The sequence below is a fragment of the Rutidosis leptorrhynchoides genome, chromosome 2 (assembly GCF_046630445.1).
Source record: "Rutidosis leptorrhynchoides isolate AG116_Rl617_1_P2 chromosome 2, CSIRO_AGI_Rlap_v1, whole genome shotgun sequence".
Taxonomy (NCBI): domain Eukaryota; kingdom Viridiplantae; phylum Streptophyta; class Magnoliopsida; order Asterales; family Asteraceae; genus Rutidosis; species Rutidosis leptorrhynchoides.
The window spans coordinates 463,208,685-463,234,592 of record NC_092334.1 but is presented as its reverse complement, the minus strand read 5'-3'; the positions used below and the strand labels follow the sequence as shown (position 1 = coordinate 463,234,592).

The following is a 25,908-nucleotide window of genomic DNA, read 5'->3' as shown; positions in this document are numbered from 1 at the left end:
ATGATTAGAAGCCTTAAACTTTAAATTTTGAGTAATCTAGGGTTTGTGTTCTTGAGCAAATTTGGGGCTTTTTGATATAAACAGGTTATGGCCAATTTTTGTCATGAATTGTTGCTAAATTGAGTAGTGTAACATGTCTAGGTAGTTAAATGATCCAAACTTTGAGCCTAAACATGATTTTGAGAATTAAAGTGGACTTTTTCAAGTCTAAAATTCATGAACTTGATTTTTGAAAGATAATGCCATTTGAGACTTGTTTAATTGCTAGTAATGATTATTTTGACATATTATTTGAGTTGAATGCTTATGAACTTGGCGAAAATTTTCGTATATGCTTATTTGAAAAAGTGTAGATTTGATAAAAATGTGAAAATAAGCTTAAGTTTGATATAAATTGATAATGTCATTGTAATTATTTTGATTGATGATTTTGCTGACACTAATGCATATTTGGATGCACAAAAATTGTGTTTGATGTGTTTTGCAGAATGAAAGGGGTGAATCTTCATCCCAAGCCCGCAATGCTCCTGCTGAGAATTTGGAACAACAGGAGGTAGATAACTACTACAAGCAGGATGTACCTCATCCAGTCATGACCTTTTCCGATATGCATTTGGAAGAGTTGCACCCGAACCTGAGATTTGACAGACTTTGGATAGATTATCCAAAATATCAACGGGGTTTGCATACTCTTCATTCCAAGGTTGTTGAGGTACCGAGGGTCATAGAATGGGGACCCTTAGAAGCTGTAGAATTGGCCGGGCCAATTAGGGAATTACTTGTACAGAGGTATGGTAATTCTTCTTTTAATGACTGGATATGTTTATTCACCATACGCAGACCTGTATATAAAGTATGGTGTGAAGAGTTGTTATGTAGTATAGAGTTGAATGATCGGGTAGCTAGTTTAACCGATCGTTCTTTTATTAGATTTTTGTTAGGCGGTTCGATGCGCCACATGTCTTTACTGGACATGGCTCAGGCTTTACGTATATATACGCCTGAGGAGTTAGCGTCTGCCGATTGTAGAGGATTGATACTAAACGGTAGAAAGATAGATGAGAATTTTGATACACACGGTGTGTGGAGTCAAATGACAAGCCATCACCGTTTCAAAGGGGGAAACTACTCTTATTTGGATATAGATAGAGCCGAATTAAGAGTGATACATAGGTTTTTAGCTAATTCGATTACACAAAGGGGTAAGAACAAAGAAAAAGTAAATGAACAAGATTTGTTTTACCATATGTGTATTCGAGACCCACAAAGCGCTGTAAGTATACCATATTGTGTGGGTTATTATTTATCAGCTATGGTTCGGGGGATGCGACCACATAGCATAATAGGAGGTGGTATTTTTATTACTTTGATTGGTGAATATCTCGGTGTGGATATAAGTCGGGGGGGATTATTACTAGAAGAGCCGGAACCCCGCGACACTATAGGTTTAAATGTATACCATGGTGCGAAAGTTTTGAAGAGGCGGAATAACGCCGCAGTACGATACCATGGTAGACATCCACAGGTAGAGAGAAACCAGCAACAAGGTAATGTAGGAGGGGGGAATGAGATGCAAGAAATGCATAGGTTTATAGCTTCTCAGGAATACGAAAATGCTAGACAGAGAGCATTTGAAGATTGGCAAGTTCATCAGAACCAGATCATAGCTCATTGCCAACATATAGGTAGAAACTATATTCCTACACCGAAACCCGTTTTCCCTCCTTGGTCGATAGAGATGCAGCCACCATATCCTACGTATGACCCTGCCGAAGCATTCTATAGCACTTATGGTTATGCCTGGAACCCCTATTGGTACCAATATCATCCTTAGTTTACTTATTATTTTCTTTTATTTTGTAATTTGTAATTATTGATACATTTAATATTTTTGTTAATATTGTAATCATTTTTATAATTATCTAACTTTTATTCTTAGATTTTAATAATTTTTGAATGTGGGGTAATATACCAAACTTCAAAAATATGTATATATGTTTGCAGTTTATCTTATGTACACAACAGGGTAAAACAACGCATTTTCAAAGACTGGCATTAAGTTCAGCAAAAGCAACTAATTTTGACGACAAGATGCAAAATATATGTGAAATAACAACAAGACGGAATGAACAAATGATGTGCACCATTTATCATTCAGCAAACAAACGTCAATATATTTGGAAACTTTGGTAAAATTTAATCATTTTCACACTAATCACCCTCAATAATTTAAATTGTTACTGATTTCTTGCAAATGAGGGCATTGCAAGATCTTAAGTGTGGGAAGGGGTTAAATTCTTTCGGATTTTAAATTTTTTACTTTATACACTTGTATACCATTAAAAATACTAGTAAAGCAGTAGTTGTATTAGAATCTAGTGCTCTCTGATAAAAAAAGAACAGCCCTAGTCTTATATACTGACTACCCAATTCTAGTAAACTTTTTCAATTAAATGAATTCAAATCATGTTTATACATATTTATGAACGATAAAACTAGGTTTTAACACCGAAATTATTGTTATCTCAGAAAGAACATAAATTAAGAAACAAACTAAAATGTCAAAATTCATTTAAAATGGAATAGAGGACGATAAAAAGAAAAATAAAAAGCCAAGTGTGGGAAAATTTACCAAGTTATTTTAAACATATGTCACATATATCTGTAACAAATAACTGAAAATACTTTTGCTTTGAACTAAACTAAACTGTTTTACCCGATGAAAGAAAAGAAGAGATGGATCTACACGATGAATCAATTCCATCATTAAAAGGAAGTAAAGTCTTCCGAAAAAGAAACGCGCTTCTTGATTTAGGTCATGAAGTTGTCGTCCAGACCAGCTGTAGGTTGACGAAAAATCTAGAAAAGTCATCACTAAAATCAGCAGGAAATCCACGGACCTCAGCATTAAACAGGGTCGCCAAGTGGTCAGATTTATCCTAACCATGAGAAGGATTTATCTCGTACAATGGGGGGCACCATGCAAATTAGCTGGATAAGACTAATGAATCAGATCCCCAGAAAGGATAATCTCCTTAAAGATTAAAAATCAGCTTTTAAGACTGATATTACTCAATCCTAGAGATTGACCTTAAAGATTGAGAATTACAAACTCATGGAATTCGATGATATCTAAACTCGAGCTTAAACGAGAAAATATTTTGATCAAAATTACAAACCGATTTGTTTTCTGAAAACCCTATTTTCAATGCGTTCATTACCATTGAACGTAAAATCCTAGGAATTCACCTGGAATTCATTAGGTCACCTGAACTAAATCGGGTGTCAACCGTAAGAACGGTGGTTGCATAGTGGTCAAAGACAGGACCTTGTGCCAAACCGACAAATTATAAGGGTGAGCTTTACTATTGCTCCTACCAAGGATAGTAATTGCGTCCGACACATTATAGACCATAATCAAAAGCATGTCACGGGACATTGCCTTAACAGTTGCTTGTTCAACGCTTTCCTTTCAACCGGACGGTAGTTTGCCGAAAGGTAATATACGGAACAAGTAAACTGGACGTGTTGCTTTCCTAATACAAGGTTAGCAAGTGGGTGACACAAAACCGCAAGTTTTGAGCTAAAATTTTCAAATCTGAAACCCACCAACCCCACAAAAATATTTTGCAAACACCGGTAAAGGGTTATTCCGGAAAACTTATCTAGGGTAAAAACTAGATTTCAAAAGATCAAATGTTTTCATAAAGATCCAATTTCCTTAATGGATCTAAATTTTTATAGTCATGTGGGACTGTAAACCATATCGTTACTACCATTGTTTATACCGCCGTATAGAAATCACTGATGTACAAAGTGTGAAGAATAAAGAAGTGATTCTAGTATTTCAAGACAATATTGCTTGAGGACAAGCAACGCTCAAGTGTGGGAATATTTGATAATGCTAAAAACGAACATATATTTCATAGCATTATTCCTCAACAAAGACAAGCTTTTAGTTGCAATTGTTCTATTTACAAGTGATATTCGTTTAAAAAATAAAAGGTGAAGACAAAAGACAGATTCGACGAATTGAAGACGCAAACGGCCAAAAAGCTCAAAAGTACAAAAGACAATCAAAAAGGTTCCAATTATTGATAAGAAACGTCTCGAAATTACAAAAGTACAAGATTCAAAACGCAAAGTACAAGATATTAAATTGTACGCGAGGACGTTCGAAAATCCGGAACCGGGACCAGAGTCAACTCTTAACGCTCGACGCAACGGACTAAAAATTACAAGTTAACTATGTATATAAATATAATATAATATATAATTAATTATATTAATTATATATATATTATATTTATATATATAAAACCGTCGGCAGAGAAAACTCCAAGGACTGAGCTGTAAATACTATCTCCGCGACTCGCGGAGTTTGAAGGGGATTTTGCCGCGAGTCGCGGAGCCCCAAAATTCAACTCTGGCTATAAAGCAAACCGAATTCTGATCAAATTTCATAATCTTATTTCTCTCATCTCTCAATATATACGATATATATATATATATATATATATATATATATATATATATATATATATATATATATATATATATATTTTATATTTTAATTTTAATTTTAATAATAAGGGTATGTTAGCGAATGTTGTAAGGGTGTAAGTCGAAATTCTGTCCGTGTAACGCTACGCTATTTTTAATCATTGTAAGTTATGTTCAACCTTTTTACATTAATGTCTCGTAGCTAAGTTATTATTATGCTTATTTAAAACGAAGTAATCATGATGTTGGGCTAATTACTAAAATTGGGTAATTGAGCTTTGTACCATAATTGGGGTTTGGACAAAAGAACGACACTTGTGGAAATTAGACTATGGGCTATTAATGGGCTTTATATTTGTTTAACTAAATGAAAGTTTGTTAATGTTAATATAAAGATTTACAATTGGGCGTCCCTATAAATTACCATATACACTCGATCGGACACGATGGGCGGGGTATTTATATGTACGAATAATCGTTCATTTAACCGGACACGGGAATGGATTAATAGCCACTAGAATAATTAAAACAGGGGTGAAATTACATTCAAGGGTAATTGGTGTAATTGTTAACAAAGTAGTAAAACCTTGGTTTACACGCAGTCGATAACCTGGTGTATTCATTAAACAAAGTATTAAAACCTTGTTACAATTCGAATCCCCAATTAGTTGGAATATTTATCTTCGGGTATAATAATAATTTGACAAGGACACTTGCAATTTATATTTATGACTGATGGACTGTTATGGACAAAAACCAGACGGACATATTAAATAATCCAGGACAAAGGACAATTAACCCATGGGCATAAAACTAAAATCAACACGTCAAACATCATGATTACGGAAGTTTAAATAAGCATAATTCTTTTATTTCATATTTAATTTCCTTTATTTTATATTTAATTGCACTTCTAATTATCGCACTTTTATTTATTGTTATTTAATCGCAATTTTAATTATCGTACTTTTTAATTATCGTAAGTTTATTTTATCGCACTTTTATTATTCGCAATTTCATTATCGTTATTTACTTTACGCTTTAATTTAAAGTCTTGTATTTATTTTATATTTTACATTAGGTTTTAACTGCGACTAAAGTCTTAAAATCGACAAACCGGTCATTAAACGGTAAAAACCCCCCTTTATAATAATAATATTACTTATATATATATTTGTATTTTTATAAAAGTAAACTAATATAGCGTTGAGCTTTGTTTAAAGATTTCCCTGTGGAACGAACCGGACTTACTAAAAACTACACTACTGTACGATTAGGTACACTGCCTATAAGTGTTGTAGCAAGGTTTAAGTATATCCATTCTATAAATAAATAAATATCTTGTGTAAAATTGTATCGTATTTAATAGTATTTCCTTGTAAAAATTAATAGTATTTTATACCCTTCTGCTTTGACATCAGTGCTTTAAATAAATATACAAAGTTGTGAATACTGATCACGAAAAGATAGGGTTTCAGTCCATCAATTGTGTTAGGTTACAGCAAAAGTGAAACCGGCCTTTTAAAGACCGGTTCCAGAGTTTGTCAGATTCTCCTGCAACCCGGTGTTTGAAACACCGGTTTAGGGCACGGGTGGCAAACAGTGCTCGGTCATGTGACTAGGTGGCAGAAAAAGTAAGAAACCGGTTTTGAAACACCGATTTGTAAGTGCCACATGTAAACCCGACCTTTCAAAGGCCGATTATACTAGAAATGTAAATTTGATTTTGTATTTTCTATTTCTGTAAAGATTGTTAAAAAGATTACCATTTAAAAAAAAAAATCTAAATACCTTAGTCATTTTGCTATTATAAATAAATATTGCTACATAGTAATCGTATAGTAATCGTATGTAATAACCAACTGTAAACAATATCGAATAATATTGGGAATTGAGCGATAAATGCTACGTAAAAAGGATCACAAAACAAAAAGAACCTGACAAACAACCCATAAAATGTCGTCGCAAAATGCGGCCGGTACCATTTCTAGTTTAAACCAATTTAGTTATAATGAAAAAAAGAGTTTAAAATAATTGAGTTTGAGTGAGTTAAAAGAGAATTATTGATCCATAATCTATTTATTAATTAATGAATTGTAATTGTTAAATATAATATATATAACATATAATATACATTTAATAATAAGTATATACTTTTGTTATCTCTATATACTAAAAAAAAAAAAAGGTTTTACTACTCCCTTCGTCTCATATTAATTGTCTTCAGACAAAAAACACACAAATTAATAAAATGTTATAAAAGTACTATATTTTCTCTTTACTTTTCAATTTTACCCTTACTTTTTTCTTTATCTTCTTTAATCTTATCCACATACATTAAGGGCATAATAGAAATTAATCTACTTATTCTTTTCTATCTATGAAAGTGAACAATTAATTAAGCACATCTCAAAATAAAATACTGAACAATAATATATGGACGGAGGGAGTATTTCGTTTGTCCTCAACTGTCTTTTTTCATTTTCCACTTTAATTTCTACTATCATTTCTCAAATAACACCCAATAAGAATTCACGTCACATACAAACTTACCAAAATACCCCATAATCATACATAACAAATGACCAAACTACCCCCACACTATTCACCTCCCCATAGTAAGCACAACTACCACAACACAAGGTACAACTCTCTCAAGCATGCACCACAACTTTCTCAACCTTCTTACCATTCCTAGCAAATAGATTTCAAAAAACTTTCATTTTATTTAAAAAAAAGTACAATCATTTACAAAACAAAAGCCAAGTAACAAAAATCACATACAAGACTACATCTACAATTGATCAGACGTATGCGAAACATGGACCAACTTTTTAACAATCAACCTAAACTGGACAAAAAAAAAAAACTTAACAAACTAAGCATATGAAACACTTAAATAAATAGGCCATCGGTTGACGTGGATCAATTCTGGCAACAACCAACGGAAAAACCATCGCTGACAACAACCACCCCGTCAAAGATCTTATAAAATTCAAGTTAAAGGCAAAAATATGTAACTAAAACATAAAAAAACCAGATATTCCAAACAAACAAAAAAACCGAAACACCACCACCGGCAACAACCACCAGCTAAAATTGCCGCAAACACCAACAACCGCCTACGCTGTAGTACCAATCAACGCCCAAATTTGGGGATAAAGAGTTACGAGTTACTAAATGATTTTAGGTTAAAGTGTCTGAAATTAAAAGCGGTATAGCAGAGAGAGAGGAGGATATATGGATATGATAGTCAGAGACAAAAAAGTAAAAAATTTGGGAAAATTAAACCAGTAGTACCTGTACAGCTGTACTCCTAAGGTTAATATAGATGGGTGGAATATATATCTTTCATATGCAATTTTAATAAAATGGATGGATGGATATTGTAGTCTATTTATTTCATTTTATGGATAGCTTTTTGCCTAGCGGGCCTGGCCCGTCACTAGTTACAAGACAAGCCTTTTAATCTTTATATATATTGCAAATGGTTTATTGGTTTGAACTAGAGATGACAAAAAAACTCGTACCTGATCGGAAAACCGATACCCGATATTTTGGGGTCAGGTTCGGGCATGGTAAATGGGTCTAGGGTCAGGTATGAGGATAGTTTAAATTTTTCCGCGAGTCCGGGGATGGTTTTAGACACAAACCGAATTACCTGGTCCGTATACCTGAAAAATACCAGAGTCCATATACCCGGCCCGTATACCCGATAACTTGGCCCGCATACTCGATTACCCGACCCGTATACCCAAAAAAAGACTCGAATACCCGTGGGATAACCCATTTACTCAAATGTTCGTAAATAAATGGGAACTCGAATACCCGTGGAGAAACTCATTTACCCGCTAGTTAGTAACTAAATGAGAACCAGGTTTGGGATGAGTTTTTCTAATTGGGTTTGGATCTGGGATTACTTAAACCTGACCCAAACCTGACCGGATGTTATTCCTAGTTAGAACTTGGAAGTAGTTATATTATTATTATTATAAATAAATAAAAAGATAGAAGAAAACAAAGATAAGAGAGGACTCCTGTTTTATTTGACTTCTTATACTTATACGTACGCACTTTATTATTATTATATCGATATTGATTGATATTGATATTGATTGATATTGATGAATTTGAGAAAGATACAAAATTACATATTACATTTTTCTTGATTTGCGGCAAGGAAATAAATAAAAAACAAGAGGCTGCTATATAAGTAGATTAGAATTAGAACTAGCACTCGATATTCTATTGGTGATAAGTTACATTTATACAAGTTGTCATATTAACGAAAGTATTCCATGATATGATATATGATCATATACATAGCATTGTATATGTATATTTTATTTACTAAAGGTTAAAAACGGAAGTTACGCGAAGTGTATTCAAGAGGATTGGAATATTCGCCGAAAATAAAGATAGCGGATCAGTTGCCGCATTAATAAAAGACTGCGGGTTATTTCGCTAAGATTGCGCGGATGATTAGACAATCCGCAGACCGCGAATATTTCAAATACTATAAATAGAGAGCTTGGCCTCTCATTTATAGGTTGTTGATTCTCTGCCATTTGCCCAGACCTTTGTAATTTTCTCTTGTGATCTTGCCCAAGTAACTTTTACATTGTGTTAAGGTGAATCATGCTAATTAACAATCAAGACCGGGTCGGGGTGGTTGATCACTTGATTGTTAAAGTGAAAGACGGTCATCAGGGCCCAAAATAATCATCAAACATCTCATCCTCCATCTTAATCTCATTGCACTCAATCCTTAATTAAGTAACTCATTAATTATGGATTGGTCAATATACTACTATAACCAAGGTTGCAAAATTCGCTATTCGGGGATTAATCGGTCGGGACTTTAGAAGGATTAATCGGTAATTCGGGGATTAATCGGATTATATTGTATACATTTAAATATTAAATTTTAAAAATTATATGTGTAAATATAGAAAAAAAAACCATAAATATAAAAATAAACTTTAACATAATTGTCTAAAATTATTCATTTTGCTCAAAAACTATAAAGTTATAGTGTAAATTCATGTTAAAATGTTAAACTTTTTTTGAATTTGACCGAATTTGATTGCCAAAATCGATTTTGAGCCATCAATGGACGTTGACCGTTTAATTAAATGGTTTTTTGAAAATCGAAACAGATTGCTTTTAAAAATGATTAATCCGAGATTAATCGGCGAGTAATCGTATTTTTTACAACACTGACCATAACGATAAGTATTCCATGATATACTATAACGATAAATGAGACACATTTAATAAAAATGTTATAAGTTTAATACATATTATTTACTACGGAGTAATACAAATACAATACTCATATATTCGATAGAGATAACGAATATTCTTCATTGTTTAACTAAAATAATTGAAACTAGTGAAATGACCCGTAGAACCACGTGTTTAGTTAAACGAAACAGTTTAATGATATGTTTTAAGAATTAAGTGAATGTAATGCTAAAGTCATTTAGTTTAATGACCCGCAAAACCACGAATTCTGATTAAGAAACTTATCGTTGTTTTTACAAACATATAGAGACATGTATTTTCGCATACATATGTAACGTAATTAATCCTGTAAAGAGAATCCATATTTGAATATTAATATTCTGATAATAGTGTTTGTAATTATAATAATAATTAATAATAATAATAAAGTTTGCTTAAAAATTTAGTATTTATATATTTAATAATAATTATTACTAATAACTAATGCCTTTTTGTTATAATTCAGTAGGCTTATAACTACCTTTAATGGTTATAAGAACAAAGAGAGAAAAAGAGAGAAGAAGGAGAGAAGAAATATTGATATTGATATTTCAAGAGAAATGGTGCACCTTAAATGGTTACCATACATGTCTATTTATAGTATAAAATATTACTATGCAAGAAATATAATAATAATAAAATTAACATCCAATCTAGATATTTTATAACACAATCTAGATATTTTATAACACTCCCCCTTGAATGATAATTTTATTAGAGAATAACTAGTACTGCCTCGTTAAAAACCTTGCTAAAGAAAATTCATTGGGATAAAACTTTAGCTAAGGGAAAAAGAGTGCAGCATAAAGTTGACTCCCCCTCAAGTAGGCAACGCCTGAGTTGTTACATCTTCTGAACATGCCTCATGCCAATATTATGAACGTGTGTTCTGAAAATAGCAGTTAGCAGTGCTTTGGTATAAAGATCAGCAGAGTTGTTGATTGAACGTATCTCATTTTAATCTGGTTGTCTTTTACGATATCTTGAGTATATGAGAAAAATCTGAGGTTTTCATCTGAAACTGTATCATCTAAATCTTTTATGTACAAGTTTGGCCCTCGTGATTTGTCTACAGTCTCCTTCATGGTTTGTTCAAACCGTTGTTTCAGTTCCGATTCCCTTTCAGTCTTTTTCTGAGCCTTACCAATATACCATTCTTTTCCATCAAACTTATGACCGTTAAGACCGTTTATAGCTTTAGCGCCTCGTCAGCATTTATGTTTTGTTCTGTCATTTTTGATACTCTTCTTTCATTTGTATTATGTAAGCTGTATTATCTTCATAGATAGTTGTTACGCTTTTATAGCTTTCTAGTCCACAAGAATCAATAATGATTTGTATCATTGATCTTAACTAAAATCATTCCCGAGTAGCTTCATGTAATGCAATCACTTCGGCATGATTTGATGATGTTGCAACAAGTGTTTGTTTTGAGAACGTCATGATATTGCGGTGCCTCCATTTAGGAATACATATCCAGTTTGAGATTTAGCTTTATGTAGATCGGATAAATAACTGCATCTGTATAACCAAACAAATCTTGTTTCGAGTTGTTAGAATAAAATAATTATAAATCAGTAGTTCCCCGAAGGTATCAAACTATTTGTTTGATCCCATTCCAATGTCTTTTGGTAGGGGCTGAGCTGAACCTTGTCAACAAATTAACTGCAAAAGAAATGTCAGATCTTGTATAATCTATAAGATACATAAGAACCTCAATTGCACTAAAATATAGAACTTCCGATCTGTTAAAATTTTCATGATCTTCGCAGGGATGAAATAGATCAGTGTCAATATTGAGTGATCTAACAACAATGAGTTTGTCTTTAAAAAAAATGTTTTAAAATCTTTTTGGTATAAGTTGTTTGATGTACAAGTAAACCATTAGGCATATGCTCAATTTGCAATCCAAGGTAATACTTGGTTTTTTCAAGATCTTTCATTTCAAAATAATTCTTTAGAAGTTGAATGATTTCATAGATCTCTTTATTTGTTCATATGATGTTAAGAACATTGACATAAACAACTACGATCTCATATCCGAACATTGTTTTTATAAAACATACGTGCAAAATAAGTTTATATTTATACCCTTTATTTTATCAAGTAGTCATTTAATCGGTTATACCACATACGTCCCGTTTGTATAAACCCACTTAGAAATCTTTGTGATTTAATGGAATATATTCCCTTGGGTTTTACATTAGATGCTTATGATACCTTAACCCTTTAGGTATATTCATATATATCACTATTAAGTGATCCATACAGATAAGTAGTAACAACATTCATGTGATGCATTTAAATAACTACCAGGTTGATTAAGTATCTAATAAGTAATTGTATCCATTACAGGAGGATAATTTTTCCTCCTAATTCATTTCTGGTCTTTGTGGGAAATATTGAGTTACAAGTCTAGTTTTGCCTTGTAACTTCATTTGCACATTTCTTTTCGGATAAAAATTCATTTGTATCCCATACGTTTCACATCTTTAAAAGTGATAACGATTGATCCGAAAACTTTTCTTTTATCGAGCGATTCTAATTCAGCTCTTATTGCTCCTTTCCATTGAGCTCAATCATGTTCATTTTGTATATTCAATGACAGATTTTAGTTCCAGATCATCATCTTTATTCATGATGTCATTGTAACATTATATGAAAATATCTCATAGAGATTTTAGTTTCATTTCGGTTCCATAATATTGCATAATTTATCGCAATTTTAGTATTTACATTTATCAATATCCTCTGCAGAAGGAATATTGATTTGTGGTTCTTCTTGAACACTTTCTCTTACCTCATTATCAGCTGATTTTCTTTTTCGAGGATTTTTATCTTCGGAACCAATTGATCTTCCACGTTTGATGCGTGGCAAAGACTCAACAGTGACATTATTGCCAGCTTTTGGAATTTCAGTTCGAGCTGGAGCATTTATCGCTGGTATATATGATTTAGTCACTTTTTTATATCTGTAAATGCATAAAGTAATTAATTTGCAAGTTCTTGAATATGCATTATTTTTGAACTTTCGTTTCACATTCTTTTGTGCGAGTTCAATATACCTTAATTGATGTTCACATCATGAAGCATCATTTTATTTTTTATTTTTATTTCTCCCCCTAATCTAGGGAACAATGTTTTATTAAAATGATAATCAGCAAAACGTGCTGTAAAAACATCACCCATCATGGGTTCAATATATCTTATGATTGAAGATGTTTTATATCCAAAATATATTATCATCTTTCTTTGAAGAACCATTTTATTGTGTTGTGGTGATACAATTGGAACATACACTGCACAACCAATGTTTTAAGGTAGAAAATATTTGGCTCTTGGCCAAAATCAAGTATTAAGTGAAAATATTTACGACTTCCACATGGTATAATGCGAATTAATGTCGCAGCATGTAAATTTACATGTCCACATATAAATATTGAGAGATTTGTACTCATTATCAATTGTCTAGTTATTAGCTGTAAGCGTTTATCTATTGATTCAGCTAAACCAATTTTGTGTATGCACATGAGCAACTGGATGTTCAACAACAATCTCTGTAGATATATAATGATCATTAAATGCTTGAGATGTTAACTCACCAGCATTATCAAGTCTCATCCTTTTAATGGTGTAATCAGAATAATGTGTTCTCAATTTAATAATTTGTGCAAGAAACTTTGCAAATGCCATATTACGGCTTGATAACATACAAATATGAGACCATCCGCTAGATGCGTCTATTAGAACCATGAAATATCAAAATGGTTCACATGATGGATTAATTGGTTCATATATCTTACCTTGAATTCTTTCAAGAAACATTTGTGATTCTTTTTCACAATATACTTTTCATTAATCACCATATGTGCTTTCCATTAATCACCATATGTGTTTTTTTTTTTTATTTATAAATCACCATATGTGTTTTTTTTTTATCATATATCCTTTTTACCATATACGCTTTTAATCATATGCGCTGTGTTTTTCACCATATGCGCTTTTAATCATATGCGATTTTCATCATATGCGTTGTGCTTTTCATCATATTCGCTTTTTATCATATGCGCTTATCATATGCGATGCGCTTTTTATCATATGCGCTTTTTTATGTGAATAGTAAATTAATTAATTTCGTTTTACTATTCATATGAATTAATTTAGATTTACTATTTTGTTAATTGAGTAATATATATATACATTATATACTTGTGACTCCGAAGGCTCAAATGAATTTGACCATATAGTTATACGTTGTACCTTGCACATTAATTTTCAGTAGAAGCTTTAGATGCATATTATTTTCAGTAGAAGCTTTAGATGCACTTTTTTTTTAATCACCAAATACCACAAACACTTTGTTTGCGTTTGTTCATAGTCATCAATGAAAACCATTTTCTTTAATTTTATTTTATACAATAAAATTAACGCATCATTATTCTTTTCAAAAACAATAATCTATTGTTATTGTTCACTTGTGCCATGTTTAACAACAAAAGTCAACAACCTCTGTCTTGTTTGTTGTGGCAACCAAAAACAACCTTTACTTTTGTTACCGAGAATCCAAGACCAAAAAACAATTAATTTTTAATTAATCTTTTATCAAAACCATAAATGATTTTATTGATCTACGTTGATATGACCATAAAGAATTGACGGCTGACCTACTTTTGTAAGTGTATTTCGGCTATCATCCCGAAAACGCACAACGACTTTTTTTTTTTTTTTTTTTTTTTTATGAACTATTTGTTTCATATCTAGCTTAGGCAATTATTGTGAACATTTGGTCCCTATAAGAGCATTTATTTTTTAGACTTTTAGTTGATTTGTACTTGTCACAATTAGTGATAGCACCCGCGGGTCGTGGATGCGGATCCATTGGATCCATCACCCGTACCCGCGGATTTTTTTTAAGAGACATCCAATTGAACCCTTGTTCGTTGAAACAATTTGACTATATTTTTACTCCCCATTATTAAACGGGCCATTTTGATGCACACTCTTAAAAAAATAATTTGTTTTTTAAGTTTTATTATTCAACCTCCTTTTTTCAACGGTCACGTTTTTAACAAAACATTTGACAAGTTTGGAAAAAAGTTTTTTATTGATTATCATCAAAAGTTTTCTATTGTCACTCTACTGGATGGAATTATGGCATACAACCAAAATTGCAACCCAACACTACATAAGAACAAAAAGGTTATTTTTAATTAACATATGTATATGTGTTAAACTCGGAATAATAATAACTTATTTTAGAAAATTAACATAAGACATGTTGAAACATTTTTGTCACATTTAGCTCATCAAGTCTAATACTTATCATTGATAGATTTTATCACGTCTAGGAGATGTTTACTTTTTTCTTGTATTAAGTCCTACTTCCATTTACCTTTGTTTGGAAAAAAAGTTTTTTTTTTTACTTTGCTTTCCCCCTTTCTGTAAAACTCATTTAAACACTTTCTTTGTTTTTTTTTTTTAAAAAAAACTTCCTTTTTTTTACGTTACCTGTAAATTATAAATATATAAAAAAAAAACTTTTTGTTTAAATTTTTTTTTCTAGTTTTTAAAAGGCCACTTGACCAATTTTTTAATTCTTTCACAACACCTGATATCGTGATCGTGACCTTTCACCAAAGCAAGAGATATTCTTGATAAACTAAACACGGACTCGTGTTTGAAATTGTCGGCCACAAAAAAATTCATTTGATAAAAGTATATATATATTTTTTTAGTTATAGAAGGAGACCACTTCATTTTCAATACTTCATTTTTGACAAAAAACTATTCCATTTTACCATCCCTTTTTTTTCTTAATTTAACTTTTAAGATATACTTTTAATAAAAATACAAACTACTTTTTCTTATTTTAACTTTTAAGATTTACTTTTAATAAAAATACAAACTACTTTTTGTATTTTAACTTTTAAGATTTACTTTTAATAAAAGTACAAACTACTTTTTCTTATTTTAACTTTTAAGATTTACTTTTAATAAAAATACAAACTATTTTTTTATTTTAACTTTTAAAATTATAAATTTAAGAATAAACATTAGTATGCATGAAATAAATAATGATTAATTGCATAAGTAATCATAAATGTTAGATAACATATAAAGACCCCGTCGTATTCGTATTGATCGGAATTAATCTCGACCCATGGTACCGTGTTGTCAAATGACGTGTTGCGTACATAAAGTACCGTGTTGTCAAATGACGTGTTGCGTACAATCATGAGGTCTTATTAACATAAATATAAATGTTAGTGAAGTTAATAAGAGTTAGATTACAGAAAATATAATTCAGGTGGTATAACCGACCATATATAACTTAAATAACATAAATATAAATGTTAGTGAAGTTAGTAAAAGTTAGATTACAGAAATATAATTCATGTGGTATAACCGACCATATATAACTTAAATAACATAAATATAAATGTTAGTGAAGTTAGTAAAAGTTAGATTACAGAAATATAATTCAGGTGGTATAACCGACCATATATAACTTAAATAACATAAATATAAATGTTAGTAGTCCAAAATTTGATATATTCGAGTCTGAAAATTATTAATAATTTCATACCTTGATTAGTGATTCGTGATCGTTTGAGATATCTTTTAATTACACTAAGCTTTTCGTGCTGATAACGTGTTATAATTCAGTAGGCTTATAACTACCTTTAATGGTTATAAGAACAAAGAGAGAAAAAGAGAGAAGAAGGAGAGAAGAAATATTGATATTGATATTTCAAGAGAAATGGTGCACCTTAAATGGTTACCATACATGTCTATTTATAGTATAAAATATTACTATGCAAGAAATATAATAATAATAAAATTAACATCCAATCTAGATATTTTATAACACAATCTAGATATTTTATAACACTTTTGAATTTTTTTTAGAAATTAAAATACAATTATTATATGAAAGTTGTACAATATGCTTTAAAATTTGTACATTTATTCATTGAGTGTTTTGTAGAAGAGTGTACAATTTGTTTTAAAATTTGTACATATGATCATGTGGATATTTTATTATAAGGTTGTACATAATGTTTTAAATATTGTAAATATGGTAATGAGGGTGTCTTACTATAAAGTGGTACATAATGCGTCAATATTGTACATATAGCTGGAGGTGTTGTATCTATATATGCTTTTTGATTTAGCGAATATATTGCGGAGCACGGGGGTAATTTTATTTACTATATACAAAACAAATATTCTGTAAATTACAAAAGGAATAAAGGCTGCATTTTTGTTAATTTATATCTTAATCATAATTAATTGTAAAGATTAAATTTTAATTGTAAATTAAATTGATTTATGATGTCATTCATTATATTTTTTTCTATTTTCTTTTTGATAATCAATGAAAAAAAATGACTAATTATGATGCCATCATTATAACATTTTAATATTAACTATAGAATAGATAGATTGTGATCTGTTAATTGTATTGAATTTGTTTTATGTGATCACTATCTTCTATAAATAGCCAAAAAATCTTATATCCTATGTACGTGATATGACAAAAGTTTGTGACAAAAATACACCAAAAAATGATTAACAATGTGTTTAAACTATTGCTAGTATTTCTAATTTCAAATGCTTATGTTTATAGAGTAAGTCGTGCTTCTTCATCTTACTCTCGTCTCATAAGTAGTGGTCTCGACCATCATCGTCATTCGTATCAAGCTCCCATTGGTGAACAACCGCTCGCCAAAATCGCCATTCACAAAGCTGTTGTTGCTCTTCATAAATCAGCTTATATTCGTGCAAACACTTCCCTTCTTGGATCTAAGGTAAACAAAATGTTACTATTATTCGATGACGAAGATTGATTGTACTATTGATATGATGATGAGTGATTTGAGAGCTAATTATCCGTTTCAGCTTCATCCAATACATATAATAGCAATGAAGTTTCAAACCTTATTTGAAATTTTTAGAGTTTCACATAAACATAAACCATAATAAACAATACTCCGTATAAATAAAACACCAACAATAATTAGCAAGACTTTTAATGATTGACTAACCATTACAAGATATCATAGTAGTTGTGGTTTCAATATCCTCGCAAGAGATTTCAAATTTAAATATTACTACCAACATATTTTGAGGTGTGGTTATGTAAATGTTAGAAATGGTCACGGGATTAAAGGGGGAACTAGGAATTGGTGTTAAGGGGCTATAGTTCATTTGAATGGCAATGATAAATTATTCTATTCGAGCTTCATACTAAAACTTTGATTAAAAGACGTAAATACAACAAATTCTTTAACATATATAGTTACGTTGGAACATATTGAAAAATTAAGTAGTATACTTGAACAAAATTTGTATTTTTAATGATTCTCATGATTTGATGAACTAATTTGTATTGAATGATAACGTTAAATTATACTACGTATAAAGTAGTAGATTACCAAACTCGACAAAAATAAAAGATAACTAAGGAATATGTATGTAAAAATAAAATACCATAAACAATATTATTTTGGAATATCAAATATCAAACTCAAACATAGTTGGGCCAGATATACGAACTTCTATTGGGTTGAATTAGATGTGAGCTAAATATTTTGAACTGCTATTGGTCTAGTTGGGCCTTGGAGGTCCAGACCACCTATGACTCGGCTATTGTACAGGATAATAATTCGTTTGATTGTGTCTTCCTCTCAGACAGTCTGAATAAAAAATTTCGCTTGTTTAACTTTTTCAACAATTAACCATCAAATAATTAAAAAAAAGTTGTAAGACCATATATAACCCTGCCTATAACGTCACAGACATTACTTTTTGGCTAAATGTGTAATCTGCATGTGACATGGTAGTGTCAGGTTTTGACACACATTAACCCTGACGCCCCATTTCAGTGTCAACTTCATGTAGGTCCTACCAATTTTATTTTTTATTTTTTATTAAATATGAATACAAAATATATTACATAAAATAAAATACATATAAAATATAAAAAAAGTCATAAATTAACCATTACATAAAATTTAACCATTACATAAATTTAATAATACGATTTTAATTATAATATAAACTAATTCATGGTGCGGAATGTGGACGGAAGGTTTCAAATATGCTCAACTAGATCATCGGTTAGTTGATCGTGCACTGTCCTATCTCTTATCTCTCGGATTATAATGTCTTGATCCTGTCCTCTATTCGATATACGTTCTGGACGATTCTCCATATCTTCGATAATGAAATCTTCCTCCCAATCACCTAACGCAAATCCTTGATCTTCTATAATCATATTATGTAATATGACACAACAATCCATAACTCTTCGCATATTGTTTACTAACATAGTGTGTGCCGCTAACCTTAAAATCGACCTTTAAGAACCCCAAATGCCCTATCTACATCCTTTCAGGCACTAGATTGAAACCTAGTAAACTTAATCCTTGGCTCATGTGTCGGACACGCAAAACCTTTGACTAGAGTAGCCCAATCAGGATATATCACGTCAGCTAGGTAATAGCCTTTTGTGTACTGATTACCATTTACCTCAAATGGTGCAGGTGGAGATGTTCCGTTCTTAAGTTTACCAAAAACATAAGATTTATTCAAAATGTTTATATCATTGTTCGAACCCCCATCCCAAAAAATGTATGCCAAATCCACAAGTCATACGAAGTAACTGCTTCAAGCAAAATGGTAGGTTTCTTGTGATCACCCGGAGTGTATTGTCCCTTCAAAGCAACGGGACAATTCTTCCACTCCCAAATTCAGACAATTAATACTCTCGAGCATACCTTTAAAACCATGTTTCTTCTCATGTTTTCTATATAATCGTTAAACATCGTATGCATTGGGAGATCTCATGTAACATTCTTTGTATAAAGTAATAATACATTTACAAAAGTTGTCTAAACAAAGTACTGAGGTTTGCTCACTCATTTTTGAATATTCATCAAACATATCGGCGACGGTTCCATACGCCAATTGGCGTAGAGCCGAAGTCATTTTTTGCAATATTGTAAAGTCGGCCGGCCGATAACATCGAAACGTTCCCAAGAAAAAATTAAAATGCTCGGGAATATCATGTCATACCACGCCAGAATCCATCCAACGGCGTATGAAATAACGGTCCCAAAGTAACGGTTACACCCTCTATATGAGATGTTTTTTCAAAAGAATTTGCATTTATTATTGTTGAAAAGTTTGACTTGTAAACGTAAATCCCGTTTAATCATTATAAACCATTAGTCACGTGATAATAAATAGCAACATTAAGTTTAAAAGTCTAAATGCGAATAAATAAAAGTATGAATAAAAGCTGAACTCCAGTAGCAATAATGCATGCGACCTCTAAGCAAACAGCGGAAGCAATTCTTATAAATACCTGAGATAAAACGTGCAGAACGGTACAATATAAAGTTGAGTGAATTCACAGGTTTATATTCAACGTATAAACAGTTTTATAGACCACGATATGTAATCAAAAAAAAAGTAAATATCAAAAGTGTATGCATTCCTGAGCACTCGAAATATGAAGCTTAATACCACGAGTAGTATACACTACGCGATTTCCTTTACCCTATAGCGTATACACTGACTAAGTGCATAGTGTACGAAGTAATAAGCACCACAATAAGTAGTAGCGAGGCTATCAAACCTAACAGATCAGTCCCTATGATTCGCGCTTACAAAAGTATTTAACATATTCGAGCTAAGGGAATTTTAGTCTAAACTCAAGCATTACGTAGATTAAAACATCGTGTCTAAAAACTAAGTAGTTTCAAAACGGAATGTATCTCTTCCCAAAAGTTTATAAAACAGTAAATGTGGGACTGTGAACTCACCTTGAGTGCTCAATAAGTAACGGGGTAACTACAAGTAAAGAAGACGGTTACAACTGTGTAATGCAACCTAGAGACGTATATAGGTTGTCACATAAGTCTATGTAAAATAGATGTTGATCCATAGTATTAGTTGTCCTATTGCTCAGACCGACTAAACTATATAGTAAAAGTCAACACATAGCTCACAAAGTTCAGACAAGTCAACAAAAGTCAAACTTAGTCAATGATGGTCAATCTAAGTCAAACACATAAGTAGGTCATGTTGTAATAGTCATGGAGTCAAACCTAAGTCAATATACAAGTTTCATGCCTCAGTTCACGGTTATAGTGTTTCTAGCATACTAGTCATGTAGTTTCACGGCAGCGATACACAAATAAATGCACATAAGTCAAAATGTATACAAACTGGAAATATATGGAACTTGGTAGATGTTTAGTTCATTCAATTACCTTTTCAACAATGTAAGCCATCATGTCATATCATTTATAGATTTGTAGATATAGTTAAATTTGCACACAACAGTTTCTGTTTGCGCACTAGTTTTAGAACATTTATCATTTATTTTAGAAAAATGAAAAACACATAAGGCCAGTGGGAGGTGATCACAGACATCTCAAAGTTTAAGTGGTAAAAAGGGCTAAGCTTTTGGTTTAGCCAATTTGTACGATTTTGCACGGAAAGTCTGGTGTTCTGATTTGGACAGATTCTAGACATAGCATTTTACTACTCATATAGCACGCAATTCATAAGGTTTACATGTTGATTTACAATTATATTGCTTATTAATATCTAAATATTAACATATCAGAAGACCAAGTCTCAAAACAACTCCTATTTCATGTTATGCCATTCTATGTGCACTCGAGACAGATTCGGCTCTATTCAAGTGGTCATTTTTGAATGCGTATATCTCAACATATAGGAACATTTAGGATGCAATATCTACATGAAAATTCAAGTAATAATCATATGCTTTCCAATTTTCAAAAGCATGTGTTCCAGAAATTAAATTATTTAATCATACAAGTCTGTTTAAAGTTACAAATGACAAACGTTGTCACGAATAATCAATTGAGCATAAAACGAGTTTTAAGAATCCAATTCAAGTGATATCTTAGTCTAACATTCATGATTTTTCATAATCTATCGGATGGTAATCAACTCATATTCCATAACATAACACAATTTGCCCAGATTTCAGATTCATGCAATAAACGAGTCAAAAATTCAACTAATCATAACGGTAGCATAACATAACAAAGTTCATGATTCTTGAGCCTAAAATTAATAATTTTTGAGAACTTTTTAAATATGCAATAATTTTTAACAATATATAAGTCCAAGTTTCTGTTAGGCCAAGTTTCAAATTCGGGATTTAACATAAACATAGCAATCGAGCAATTTAACGAATGTAATCAAGCATAAACACATAGACTTGAGCAATAGACACTAATAACATATGTAATCATTAAAAAACTGAAATAGAAAGGTAGGGTTTTAGAGTTCATACCACCAAAGATCAAATTACTGCTTATGTCTATACGTAGATAAAGATGCAAGTAACAACTTTGATCAAAGAAGCAAGTGTTAATTTTTAGTAATTGATGGTAATAATGATGATGATGAAGTCGACGATGTGAGGGAGGATGAAGAGAGAAAAGCTGCGTTTTTGTATTTTAATTAGGTTATGAGATTATCTTATGCAATGGTTTATTTTATTTAAGTGATTTAGGACGTAACAAACATTAAGGAACACTAGTAACCAAAGTAATGACCCAAAATAAATCAAAGGGAACCCCCTAATGGGGCCTTCGGCCATGGGGTGTACATGGGCTCGTTTTGATAATTTATATGCTCGTGTGGCTCGTTTCTAGTTGCCGTTAATCGAAACCAAATTCTTGAAACGTTAACCGGACATTTAGACAAATCCACAAAGTTTAATTTATTAAAACAACTAATAAATTAATTATATTTTACTAAGTTAACGATTACTAAATTAATTATTAATATTTACTCCGAGTGTTTCGCTAAATCGAAAAACAACTTTTGTAGTTATCAAAACCGTCTCGTTTTCTTCGGATTTTAATATTCGAAAATAATTATTCAATTAATACCTAATCATATTAATTATAGTAACCCTCCCAGGATTAACCAATTAAGTATGTATTTATTAAACTAAACGCATAAAATTCAAGTAGTAGCCGTTAAGATTAACTAACGGAAAGTTAAATAGAAGTAACGGAAAAAGTAGGGTTGTAACATATCATGACTTTCGAAATTCGAAATACCTTGCGATATCTGAAGAAATAATTGAATCCGCATACGAAAACGTCTTTTAAATTTATGTAGCGGAAACACAGGCGTCTCACTAAAATAATCCTTCCATAAGTTTGTGCGGCTTCCTCACGATCTCTTGGAATATAAATTCGGGATCGTGGAACACGCTAGGATTCGACTTCGGCATCTTCATCTTCTAATTCTTGAATTAGTGCAATAATACGCTCTTCTTCCGAATCGGATTCGGAATTACGTAAATACGATGCCATTTAGTTATAAAATTAGTATGATTGAAAGTATAAAATTGAAAGAAAGTATTCAGTTTTGGTGTGTTAAAAATGAGAGTGTGTATGAGTATATATATAAATATATAAATAATTTAAATAAAAAAACTGAAAAAATGGCTTCATAGCCGTTGGCAAACGGCTAGTTTTTTGGACCAATCAGCTTCGAACACGTGTTCGTGACATTTTTTCTGTTAAAACACTCACTGACGCCCCTCCAGCGTAAGCCGTAACGCCCCACTATAGGCGTCAAAGGGCATCACCCGATGCCAGCACGTCTGACGGGACCCCTCTGACGGGACCCCTCTTACGCCGTGTTAAAAATGGTCTAACAGGCGGTCCTACATTGGTACTTATAAACATTGTTCTAAAAAAACTCGGTTACTCCCCGATTACTTATGATTAAGAGCAGTCAGTTGTGATTTTCTAAAATCCGCTTAATTAATCTGTCAACGTTGATTGATGGATCAAAATCGAATTTGATAATCAAAGTCGATCAAAGTTAAAATTGGCCAACATTTTAACCTTAATTCAAACTATAACTTTAGAGTTTTTTTAAAAAATAACAATTTTAGACAATTATTTATTTTAAAGTTTATGTTTATGTTTATGATCTATATTTACACATATAATTTTTGAAATTTAAATGTATAAAGTACATATAATTTTTAAAATTTAATATTTAAATGTATAAAGTACAATCAACAACAGATCTAGTTAATCCACGAATTGACAATTACTTCTTCCCGACCTATTAATCCCTAAGACCACTCCCTACCGCTCATTATCTGTCATTACCCGTAATTAACCATAGGCATGAGCTAGTTACCCGCACTCACCATCAATATAACGGAAGTGTTTAGGTTAGTTATAGGAATTGTGGGTCCCAATGGCTTTTTATCGTTGGACTTGATGCTTTATTGCTTGTACGTTGTATATTAAGAGGAGTATTGTTTTAGCCATGATAGAGAGTGTTTAGCTATGAGTTAGTTATAGGATATTGGTGTGGATGTGGCGCTGATGTGAAAGGTTAAGAGGATGAATAGTTTAATTACGATAGAGAATGACCTAATAGCAAATTTTGCAACCTTGGTTATAAGATTAAAGTTGTGGTTAGAATTTTGGAAAGAAAAAAAAAAATTAAAGTAGCACAATTTTCTTCTAACAACTAGCACCCCTTTATTAGTTAGTTTGTTGGAAATGTTCAATTACTATGATTTAATCTATTTATATAACTTTATATGTTAAATGTTAATGTTAATAGGGTGAGGATGCAGAGTGGATCAATGTGAATCTAGAATACCCTGAAGCAACTAATGATGACTGAACCGGCAAAATTCAAGTAATCTTAGTTTTCAATGTCTTAAATCGATAATACTCCTTAAAATTCTTACAAATGCTACATTTATACTTTAATTAATCTACACAAATTAATCAATGAATATGGCAGTGCATCAGATTGTTACCAAGAAACTGGTAACTGGCCAGAAGCTCCATATATATGCACTGCCCCAATTAAGGTAACACACCTTAACATCTTTAAAACCATATTGCTCTTGACTTGTGCTGATTAGTATTTTTATTTATTTTTAATTTTATTATATTTTCATAACAGTACAAGTTTGCAAACCATTCCACTGCTGATTATGCGAAAACAGGAAAAGCTACACTAAGCTTTCGGATTATAAATCAACGTGCAGATTTCTCCTTTGCATTATTTACAGGAGGATTAGAAAATGTGAGTGAACTCACTCTTTACACCACATTGGGTGGAAAACGTGTAAGTTGGCAGGGACACGCTAACCCTGTGTGCCGTAGCACCCACCAATCCCACCCCGAAAGAGACCTGTGCCGGAAAATTACCTCCTCCCAGTTACCCACAGTGGCGGCAAGGCGATCTTTACCCCAGCTAGCTAGACCCCCGAAAGCACTTCACAAACCTCCCCCCGGAGGGAGAGATAATTCCATGCGGGGCGCCCAGACTGAGAATCGAACTTGCGCCTCTATTGGGTGGAAGCTTCCCCCACCGTGGGCCCAGGGATCAAAGGCATCGGGTACCACTGAGCTATAAGCTCGTTGGTCTCTTTACACCACATTTGTTATTTGATTATAAGTCTAAAAATGTTACCAAGTAATTAGTATCATTTTGTTGATGTGGAGGCCATATGAGTTGCCACATCATCAAAATCAGTGTCACGTTACTGGTTCAAAGGTTACTTATACCATTGCTCGCGCAATGCACAATTGTAACTGTAATCGATCTCAGTGTATATATTGAAACAATGGACAAAGATCTTGATTAAACTTCAATAGAATATAAGACATGTAACCCTTTGAAATTTGGAAGATTCCGAATTTTGTTATGAAATTTTAGCCAAAATTGGTGGCTGTTTTGAAAGTTTCCAGCCTACAATCTAGAAGCTCACCTTCTAGATGTTCAAAGTAGCCTTCTTTGAACACTATGTAGAAGAAGCAAAGATGAACACGATGACGGCCGCCCACCATCTCCGTTCACACGACACCTTCCTCGTTCACACCATTCCACCGCCACCAAAGTTTTAGTATAAATAGAGGTTGAAACTTCAATTGTAAATCATCCAAATCACTCAGAGAAGTGTAATCACAACCTAGAGAGTGTGTGTGAGTTTGAGAGTTTTTTTTTGTAAGAGTTTTGTAATACTCTGTAAATCTATTCTTGTGAGTAATAGACTTGTTTTCTATTCTT

The 25,908-nt window shown here is 31.9% G+C and overlaps 1 pseudogene; it reads left to right on the top strand.

The window, feature by feature from the left end:
• Nucleotides 1-17,357: 17,357 nt before the first annotated feature.
• Nucleotides 17,358-25,908, top strand: part of LOC139889335 (nucleotide pyrophosphatase/phosphodiesterase-like) — a 41,162-nt pseudogene continuing 32,611 nt past the window's right edge.